Source organism: Hemiscyllium ocellatum (genome assembly GCF_020745735.1).
Source record: "Hemiscyllium ocellatum isolate sHemOce1 chromosome 27 unlocalized genomic scaffold, sHemOce1.pat.X.cur. SUPER_27_unloc_12, whole genome shotgun sequence".
In the NCBI taxonomy this organism is placed as follows: Eukaryota; Metazoa; Chordata; class Chondrichthyes; order Orectolobiformes; family Hemiscylliidae; genus Hemiscyllium; species Hemiscyllium ocellatum.
Window position 1 is genome coordinate 242,096 of NW_026867479.1, and position 11,641 is coordinate 253,736.

Here is an 11,641-nt window from a genome sequence, read left to right on the forward strand (position 1 = left end):
TCCTGTACTTGTTTTTTCATGACTTCATCTGCTGAAGTGACTACACTCCAAAAGCTTGTGATTTCAACATAGAACTAGGAGCAAGAGTCGGCCTTCCGGTCCTTCGAATCTGCTTCACCACTCAATAAAATCATGACTCATCTTTTCGTGGACTATTCTCCACTTACCTGCGTTTTCACCTGATCCCTTTTATTTTTTTCAAAAACATAAGAATTATCTACTGCTTCTATTGATTGTTGAAGTAACCTCAAATCCTTCCCTGGGCAAGGAATTCGATAGATGAACAACCCTCTGGGTGAAGAAGTTTCTTTTCAGTTCAGTTTTAAACCTGCTTCCTCTAATCTGGAGGCCACGCGGTATTATCCTAGTCTCACCTACTAGTGCAACATTCTATTTCTATTTCTTTCAGAATTTAATATATTTCTGTAAGATCTTCCAAACAACCTGCTGGACTATAACCTGGTGTCAGGTGACTTATGACTAAAAAATTTCTTATCACGCATCCTCATAGCAGTGAGATTTCAGGGCTCGAAGATTGGGACACTACCACTGCGCCATAAAATAAAACCCTCTGCAGCAAATAGGTCCTCTTCTATTGAATGAATGGGGAGAGGTTTCTTCTCAACATGGGATACAAATATTATACCCTCAGAGCCCATTACACTGAATTGAGTCCTCTTCGGTTGAATGAATGGATGTGGAGGTGCCACAGTTGAAATCGTTAAAAATCACATCTTGCCCCTGAATATGTGACACTACCGCTATAGCCCCAGAGCCCGTTGCAGTAAATTGGGTCAGCTGCTGTTGAATGAATGAACGGGAATGAAAAGGGCGGATACACTGAGCCGCTTGTGACATTCCCCACCAATCCCAAAGCTTGTGGTCGGTACCGACCAATCGGAGAGAGAGATTGCAGAGGGTGGGACAACGCGGCCGCTATTGGTCAGGTGCGTTCTGATTGGAGGGGGCGTGGATGACGCGCGTCACTGAAGGAGACGGAAAGAAGAAGAAAACAAAGATGGCGGCGCGAGGCTGCGGTTTCTGACGGAGGGAGGGGGGCAGACAGGCATCGTTTACCTCAGAAAATACCTTTAAAATACATTTCACATTAAAGTCGGAACTTTTCAAACAAGAGGTGACGGTTACCGGGTGAACGGGAAAACAAATTAAAACTGTCGGCGGTGGAGGAGAGAGAGCCGGCGCCCGCGGCTTCTTCGGCGGCGGCCGGAGCCCAGGAGCTCAACAACCCCCGGAGCTGGAGGAAGGTCCGAGCTCCAAGAAGCGGGGGGTCCGGCTGGAGGCTGGATTTACTCAAGGCTTGTATCTATTAACTTATTTAAATGGTACCTACTGTATGGGGGTATGGTTTACATTAAAACCGGAGGATCATGTCAGAGTGTTTGTTTATATTGAGCAGTTGTAGTTGGTAAAATACACTCCCTGGAGGAACACCTTCTATGATGCTGCATTTCTTACCTTCTGCCCTTCCCCCATCTGTTATCTCTCATCTCAATTTTACATTTTATTTGGTCAAATTTAATTTCATATTAATGAGACTTGGTATTGACTGTGTGTTATTAATTTGTTTGTTGGATTATTGTAAGAAAAAATTAATGGTGCCATGTCATTTCTGATGTCAGAGTTTGACATTGAATGTGCAGATGTCAATTAAATCAAGAACTTGTGGTTCTAACAAAAAAAAGCAGTTCACTGATATTAATGGCATTGTCTCATTTGAGGATGATTTGAGTCTGACCAACAAACCATTTCATGTAGTTACCCAATTTAATTAAAATTTTCTTTAACTTAATTAAATAAAATAACTCTGGCAGGCTGAGATTTGTACAATTTGTTTATAAGATTTATTGATACGTCCATTGCTCTTGATGTGGTCTCTGCCACATTGGGGAGACGGAACACCAACTTGTAGAACATTTCAGGGAACAGCTCTGGAATGCCAAAACTAAACGACCCCACCGCCTTTGGCTGGATGCTTTAACTCCCCCTCCCAATCTGTCAAGAACATGCAAGTACTCTGCTGCCACCCCCTCCAAGCTCTAGCTACCTAACGCTTGTAGGAAGAACACCTTGTTTTCTGCCTTGGGACCCACTAACTACATAGAATCAATGTAGATTTCACCAGTTTCCTTATTTCCCCTCCCCTCTACCCACCTCCACACCACATACCTTGTCCCAGATCCAGAGTTGAAAAATGTGGTGCTGGAAAAATGCTTAGAGGCCATACCTCTAGGAATTCCCTGGCTGTTCTCTGGCATGGCACTCATCCACAGATTCTATCAACAAACACATTGACCTGGACCCAATATACCGGCCACTGCAGCGGACAGTTGGAACTGACAACCAGAAGCGGCAGAGACAAACCACTATAAATGCCGGAGGAAACATCACAGAAGCGCTTCACAAGAGGCTCCCAAGCATTGAGGATGTCACCGGATGAAACGTCTGCAACAAAAATTCAGCTCGGCGTACAGAACCACAACAACAAGCACCCAAGCTACAAATCTTCTCACAAACTTTGAATTGAGCATAGGAGTTGGGACATCCTGTTGCAACTGTCACACATGCCACACAATACAAGGTGTGGTCCTTCTCTGACTTACCATCCCTTTGAGTATTAGGGGGGAAGACATCCCTTTAATTGTAACATTCAGGAAAGATGCCTTACTTCAACAAAAATGTGCTGTGCTCACAGATGTTTGGACAGAGGAAGGGATGAAGCTCAATCTTCCCAAAAGAGGGGAGCAGCAGTAGCTTTAGAAGCTCATGGTCTAACTTGTGCATTCAGACAATAGGGGGACTCTTCTGGGCAAAATCTGGGAGTGAAGCAATGTCTCCCCCTTTCCATTCCTTATCCTGGGAGGGAGAGAGAAGGGGGGAAGCACTGTTCACTTGTAACAACGGGAGGCAGAGAGTATGAATCCAAGCAGGGAGCAGACTCTGCAAAAGTCAGTTTCAGTTGGCTTCTTCTAGAATATTGTGTGCAATTCTGGTCTCCCTCCTATAGATAGGATGTTGTGAAACTTGAAAGGATTCAGAAAAGATTCACAAGGCTGTTGCCTGGGTAAGAGGGTTTGAACCACAAGGAGAGGCTGAATACGGTGGGGCTGTTTTCCACAGAGCATCGCAGGCTGAGTGTGTGTTTTTTAAAGAGGTTTATAAAAACTTGAGGGGTGTGAATGGGGTGAATAGACAAGGTCTTTTCCCTGGGATAGGGGAGTGCAGAACTAGAGGGCATAGGTTTAGGGCAAGAGGGGAAAAATTTAAAAGGGACCTTGCAGTCAACCTTTTTTTGCACAGGGTGATGCGTGTATGGAATGAGCTGCCAGAGGAAGTGGTGGAGGCATCTGGATGGGTATGTGAAAAGGAAGGGTTTAGAGGGATATGGACTAAGTGATGGCAAATGGAACTAGACTAATTTTGGATATCCGGTCGGCATGGACAAGTTAGATTGAAGGATTTGTTTCTGTGTTTTATGTCTCTGACTCTATGACTGGCATTCGTCAAAACATTTATGCAACAGAAAATTATACGAGGGTAAAGATAAGCCTCACGTCATTGATCCATGAATCCTGGTGTAATATAGATGTATTTCTAGTAATAGAGTCAGTATGGTATGGAAGGAGTCCAAAAGATGGCTTCTTTTACAAAAAGTCACACTTGAAACTTAAATCTGAGTCTTCTGGAAATGTAAGACAACCGTGTGTTAATATAAGACAGATAAGTCTGGGCTTTATGTTCCATATTTGAAGGAGTGTTTATGGCTCTAAAAGCCTGATTTGCAGTTGTTTCAGGGCTCATAATATTGTATATCTTCAATAAGAACGTCAGTACAGCATGATAGATGTCCATTCAGCAACTTGAGTGAACTCTTCATGGAGAATGCAATCCACCACATTACCCTGCTGTATACATTTACATATAGATCAGCACAAAGATCTTGGGTACTAAGAGAGGAAAAAATGTTCCACAGAAACGAGAATTGTGTGTTTTGATTTTCTATTGTGGACTGACAGCGATGACCTTTGTCATCTCTTTCCACAGGAATATTACAAGAGAAGAATTTGGAGGCAGAAATCTCAGACCAAACATCACATCAAAGTCTGACAGCCGCTTGATTCACCAGGACTTGGATATTGATGGCCTTGAAAACAAAGGGGAGAAGGTCTGTCTGCTTTGTTAGGTTTTAAATGTCAGTGTGACTGGAAACTCAGAGTCTCACATACTCACACACCAGAGTAGTGACTGGAACATGCTTTACAGACTGAATGAAGTCCTTCAATTATCAGAGGGTTCACCAGTAACACCACACCTATGCTGTAAGTGTGAACGAGTTTCAACTGATTGTTGAACCTGGAGAAATACGAGGACACCTGCACCATGGAGAAATCATGAAAATGCAGGAACGGTTTCCCTTCCCCCCCTTCCCGATATTCATTAACATTTATACACGGGGCAGCAGTACTTGGAAGAACAACACTGCAGTGAATCCCTGGACACATCCAGAGACAGATACTGTCGGTGGAAACTCAGTTAAATTCTGCCATCAATTGGGTGATAGCCAAGTTGTGAGTGAGGTTGAACTTGGTTATTTGAGGAGTTTTATTTTTGGTTGCTACATACAATAAAGTGTAAATGATTGTTTCAGCAGTTTATTGTGTGCAGTTTCTGAGTTAAGAGCCAAATTAAGGCGATTCACCCACAACCACAGTGAGAGGCTGGGATTCATGTTGACTCCATTGCGTTCAGCAGTACATCACGTCAATACACTTATAAAGCGAAGGCTGACAGCACCACCTTTCTCAAACAGAAACACCCAGAGGAGCGTGTCACCCAATAATCTGTACAATTAGCATGAAAAGTGGTGTAACCTGCTCTAGTGATAAGAGTAAATCCCCAACACTTTAAACTCAACAATCAGCAATTTATTTATCCAACTCTCGTGGTGAACAAATGAACAAAACTATTAACAAACTGTTAACAGGCCAGGAGCAGATAGGTGGCACGGGTTTAGTTGGGGATCATGGCTGGCTGGTTTGAAGGATCTGTTCCAGGCTGCATGACTCCAAAGCACTGAATGAACGGGGATCCATCCCAAAGATGATAAAGGTTTCGAGCACCACCTTAGGCAAATGTGTGGACTCAGTCAGCCAGCCAGTTCTCTCCCGGAGACTGTCTCTCAAGAAAGGAAGTGGTTTTGTGTCCCATCAGCCAGATTATCCAGTTTGGATTAGGTCCTATATTTCCAACAAAATAGGTAGACAGGGCAGTGTCTATAACAAATATGTTATTAAACTTGGAAGAGTGCTGAAGACATATACAAGGATGTTGCCAGGACTTAAGGGTCTGTGTAAAAGGGAGAGGTTAGACAAGCTAAGATATTTTTATTTAGAGCATTAGAGACTGAGAGAGGCCCTTAGAGAAGTGAAGAGATCGTGAGACGCATGGAGTGGGTGAATGCACTCACTTTTACCCCGGGTTGGGGAAGTGAGGGCTAGAGGGCATCAGTTTAAGGTTAGAGGAAAAAGAATAACAGGGAATGTGAGGGGCAACTTTTGTTTTTACACAGACGGTGGTACACATATGGAATGAGATGCCAGCAGAAGTGGTTGAGGTGGGTACATTAACAACATTTAAAAGGCATTTGGACAAATACGTGGATAGGAAAGGTATGAAAGGAAATGGGCCAAGTGCAGGGAAATGGGCTTAGTGTTGATGGACAGTTTGGTCAGCATGGACCATTTTGGGCAGAAGGGCCTGTCTCCTGCTGTAGGACTCTATGATTCGCGTTTCTTTGTAGGTCCGACAGTTTTGAGTTTCCAAATGAACATCTCACTAAATCAGGACGAATAAAATCCAATCTCATTCGTCAACTCTGATGCAGAGGTGCTGGTGTTGAATTGGGATGGACAAGGTCAGAAGTCACATGGCACCTGATGAAGGAGCAGCACTCATGAAAGAGCAATGCTCCTAAAGCTTGTGATTTCAAATAAACCTTTCGCACTGTAACATGGTGTTGTGTGACTTCCGACTTCTTCAACTCTGGGTTTGTCTCAAACTTGATGGGATACTTTGTCCAACTCGGCATATTTCAACAGTATCGCTTGGAGGAATTTTTTTGAAGATTAGATTCCCTACATTATGGAAACAGGTCCTTTGGCCCAACAAGTCCACACTGGCCCTCTGCAGAGTAACCCAGCCAGACCCATTCCCCTATCCCTATTCCTCTACATTTACCCCAACTAATGCACTACACCTACACATCTCTGAACACGATGGGACAATTTAGATGGGCCAATCCATCCGAACCTGCACACCTTTAGACCAGGGGAAGGAAACCAGAGCACTCAGAGGTAACCCCTACAGATGTGGGGGGCATTGTGAAAGCTACACACAGACTGTCACCCTGAGGATGGAATTGAACCCAGGTCAACATCATGAGGTAGTGGTACTAACCACTGAGTCACCATGCCACCCCTGAGCCACATAGGTGGGCTTGGGAGGTGGTGTTGGGGGGAGGGGGGGGGAAAGAGGGTGAGTCCAGCACAAAACAACAAAAGCCCACTGCACCCACTGTCAGAATAGGCAGGAGGTTCAGCTTTGGGGGTGACCCACTGCAGCATCACTGGTGGAATCTGATTGTTGGATGCACTTGTGCCCCTGCTGGTGCCTCCGCAAGTTGCAGGACAATGTGAACCTCCGCCCGCAGTCGGGGCAGGCAAACGGCCTCTCCCCGGTGTGGACCCATTGGTGGGCCAGCAGTTTGGAGGAGCGGGTGAACCCCTTCCCGCACTCGGGGCAGCTGAATGGCCTTTCTCTGGTATGGACCCGCCGGTGGGATAACAGGTCAGAGGAATTGCTGAAGGCCTTACCACACTCTGGGCAGGCGAAAGGCCTCTCCCCCGTGTGGATTCGCCGATGTCTCAGCAGGTCGGAGGAATTGCTGAAGGCCTTCCTGCACTCTGGGCAGCTGAAGGGCCTCTCATCCGTGTGAACCCGCTGATGGGCCAGCAGGTCGGAGGAATTGCTGAAGGCCTTCCTGCACTCTGGGCAGCTGAAGGGCCTCTCCCCTGTGTGGACCTGCTGATGGGCCAGCAGGTTGGAGGAATTGCTGAAGGCCTTCCCACACTCTGGGCAGCTGAAGGGCCTCTCCCCCGTGTGGACCCGCCGGTGCCTCAGCAGGTTGGAGGAGTCGCTGAAGGCCTTCCCGCATTCGGGGCAGCTGAATGGCCTCTCCCCCGTGCTTCAGCAGGTCGGAGGAATTGCTGAAGGCTTTCCCACACTCATGGCAACTGAAGAGCCTCTCCCCTGCGTGGAATCGCTGGTGGGTCTGGAAGTTGTCCACCCAAGTGAGCCCTTTCCCGCACATGGAGCAGTAAAACGTCCTCTCACCAGTCTGTATATGCTGTTGGGCCAGCAGGACACAGGAGCAAGTAAAGCCCTTCGCCTGCTCGGGGCAGGAGAATGGCCTCTCCCCAGTGTGATTGCACTGATGAGCCGCTAGGACAGGTGGGACACGGAAGCCCTTCCCGCAGTCGCCACACTTCCATGGTTTCTCAACGGGGCGTGTTTCCTCAGGTTTCTCCATGGCTGAAGCTTCAGCTGCGTGCGCGCGCACACACACACACACACACACACACACACGTGTGTACAACCCCGCAGTGAATTCCTCTTTCCACGCAGTAGAGTTGTTTCAGGCTCCACACACACTGCGCTGCAACAGTAGAGTCTTTCAACCAGTCCCCCCGTACTCAAACAGGAACCAAAGAGAACGCGTTGCTCCTTCTCACAGAATCAGTTGAAAATTGTTGCGGTCCTGATGGACTGAGTGACTGTCAGACATTGATGTGAAAGTGAGGACTGGAGACGCTGGAGAGTCAGAATCAAAAAATGCGTCGCTGGAAAAGCGCAGCAAGGCAAGCAGCATCAGAGAAGCAGAAGAATCAACATTTTGGGCATAAGCCCTTTATCTGTTGACTTTGAAACTTTTGTCTTCAGATAGTCTGTAAGAAAAGATTACAAAAGTCATTACTGCCAGTCCGGTTAAGAATGAGACATCAAGGCATTGACACTGACACCAGAGAGAAACTGAACATATAGATGTGGCAAGTGTTCATGGCAAGTCAGAGCGATAGAGACATGTAGCACAGAAACAGACCCTTCGGTCTAATTCATCTGTGCCAACTAGATAACCTTACCTAATCTCGACCGATTTGCCAGCATTTGGACCATATTGTCTAAACCCTTCCTAATCGTATACCCATCCAGATGCCTTTTCATGTCATAATTGTGCCAGCAGCCACCACCTACTCTGACAGCTCTTTCCTTAAACACGCCACTTTCTGCATGAAAGACTTATCCCTTAGGTTCCTTTGTTAAGTTCTTTTGCTTGAGCTTCTTACACTGCAATATGCCGACTTCTGTGAACAACCAAACTTTACTTAATAAAGTACAAGCTGTGGAGAAACTCTTAACACTCTTCGTAATGCTTGTACACAACAGTACCAAAAAAACACCCTTAAACAAAGTAAAACTGAAACAGAGGCTTACAGTTGAAGTTAGAAGGGCAGAAGGAGACAGTGCTAGCAGCCTTTCTCCACACAGTCCACTGCTTAACTCACCCAAACGAGACTTCAGCTTTCAGGACTGACCACTCCCCTTTCATTGTACAGGTCACTTCTAAAACATAAAAGCTTTGGCCTCAAGTCTCATCTGTTCATATCTGACCAAAAATGCCTCCCAATACCGTTTTTCATCTCTGTACTAAACCAGTCGCTTCGGAGCCCGGGTCTTTTTACCACCCCTCTGAAAAAAAACCAAGGACACAGCATCCTCGAGAAGGACCAGCTTTGTGACAGAGGGATATAGGCCAAACACTGGCAGGTGGGATTAGATTAGTTTGAGAACATAGCTTGGAGTAGTTGGACTGAAGGGACTGTTTCTGTGTTGTTTGACTCGGTGACTGTTCTGAAATGGCCTGAAAACTATTTTCTTACCTTCCCCCATAAATATCCACTTCTTTGTTGTTCCAAAATCAGATGAACTCAGCCTTGACTATATTCAATGATCCCATAACTGCAGGAAGACTCCCCACTTCTGAACTCAATTCCTCTTGCTAATATACCACTTGCCTTGCTCATTGCTTGCTGCACCTATCTGACAACTGGCATTGACTAGTATGGAAGGACGCTGAGGCCCCTTTATACACATTCCTGATGAAGGGCTCAAGCCTGTAACGCTGACTCTACTGCTCCTTGGATGCTGCCTCATCTGCTGTGCTTTTCGAGCACCACACTTTTTGACTCTGATCTCCAGCATTTGCAGTCCTCATTTTCTCCACATCCCAATTTCTCACCATTTAAACAATGCATCTCCTTTCTGCTTCCCCCGCCCCGCAAGGGAATGCTATCACTTCACATCGTGGCCCTGCATTTTCCATGAGGTTGCCAACCGAGACACAGACCTGGCCCAACTTTTCCAGAATCTGTCCCCTCCATAAATTGTGATTGAGCGCGAGAGATAGACACAATAGGGGGGTCTCTGATTAGCAGGAGGACCACGCTCTTTCCGGTCCTCCAGGACTTCCTATTGGCCCAACAAAAGAAGAGCACGCGCAGTTTCCGCGGACAGCCAGGAGCACGCACAGGTTTTGCTGACACCGGCGGACATGCGCAGTGTGTGTTGTCACCGAGGAGCACGCGCAAGGTGCTGTGTGAAGTTGCTGGTGTTATTGACAGATTTTGTACCCAAATGACAATCAGAGACAAGAAAGGCTGGAGCGACGTTTTATATTTATCCTGCGGCTTGACATTTTATTCCTTTTGCATTTTATTTGACTACCCATCTTTTCCTCAGGGTAGGGGACTCCCAAACTGGAGGGCATTGGTTGAAGGTGAGAGGGGAAAGATTTAAAAGGGACCTAAGGAGTAGGAAAAAAGTGAAAGTTAATTCCCCTCAAGAAATACTCTTTCCAAACCTGCACATCTTTGGATTGTGGGAAGAAACCAGAGCACCCAAAGGAATCCCACGCAGAGAAGGTGCAAACTCCACTCAGACAGTTACCAGAGACTGGGATCAAACCTGGGTCCCTAGCGTTATAAGGCAGCAGTGCTAACCACTGAGCCTGTTCAGAAAAAGCAGCAATTGATTTATATTAGGGTGAGAGGGGAAAGGATTAAAAGGGACCTAAAGGGCAACTATTTCATGCAGCGGGTGGTGGGTGGATTGAATGAGCTCCCAGAGGAAGTGGTGGAGGCTGGTACAATTACAATATTCAACAGGCATCTGGATGAGTATATGAACAGGAAGGTTTGGAGGGATATGGGCCAAGAGCTGGCAAATGTGCCCTGATTAATTTAGGATATCCAATTGGCACGGAACAAACAGTTTGTTTCCATGATCCACTACTCTATGACTCTATTTCTACATAGTCAAGACTGTTATGACACGGACTGCACTCCCCCCACTAATTTAAACCCAAAAAAGATTTACCCCATGTGCTAATGTGAAAATTCAAGAGGTAAGGAACTGTTTCTAAAAGTCACTATTTAAAGTTTTATTTAATGATCTAGGACACTAACTTGCAAGTGTTTAAATCTGCTGGGATTTTTCATACCCCCAAATCTATTCAAATCTGTCTAAACCAGTTCAAATCTCGGGCGAAAGCTCCCAAATTTTACAACACTGGGTGCAACCTCCCCCACCTAATTTAAACCAGCAACATAGAGAAGGTTTAACCCTTGCAGTAATCTGTGAAAATTCAAGAACCAAGAAACTATTCCCAAAGGCCAGTATTTAAAGTGAAACTTAACTACTTTATTTATTAAAGTCTAACGGAGAATAATTAATTAACAACTATTTACAACTCCTTTCTCTAACCTATCTTCTACCTTCCCCTGTACGATACCAGCCAATGAAAACCCCTGATTAAGATTTACCGAAAGATTCAAACTTCAAAACCAGCCAGCTGTTAACCTTGTCTTTGTATCTTCCTCTGTAGATTTGCTTTCCAGGTCGGTGTCGATGTTTTTTTCTGTGCAAACTCCTTCTCTGGACAGGTACCTCTCAGAGTTCTCACTAGCAGTCTACATTTGTTGGTCTTTTGGCAGTTCTCCTGCAACTGTTCAATTTTGATTTTGTACTCCAAAGCGTCAAATCATTTCATTGGTGTTAATATTAGATTAGATTAAATTCCCTACAGTGCGGAACCAGACCCTTCGGCCCAACCAGTCCACACCGACCCTCCGAAGAGTAACCCACCCAGACCCATCTGCCTCTGACTAACGCACCTAACACTATGGGCAATTTAGCATGGCCAATTCACCTGATCTGCACATCTTTGGGCTGTGGGAGGAAACTGGAGCACCCGGAGGAAACCCACGCAGACACGGTGTTTTGGGACAAGATTTAAGTCTATTGGCTAAAATTGGGTATGTTTTTGTCTCCAGGCAACCCAGCTACCTAGCTGTTCGACCAAATGTTAAATTGTTACCTTGTTCAGACGCTTGGTGCTATATCAGGTGGTTCTGCTCGCTTTTCAACTCTCTTAAAAGGTAGAATACACCTCTACACCTTCTAACAGAACCAAGTTTTCAAGACTAGGAATCGGCCATTCACCCCTAAC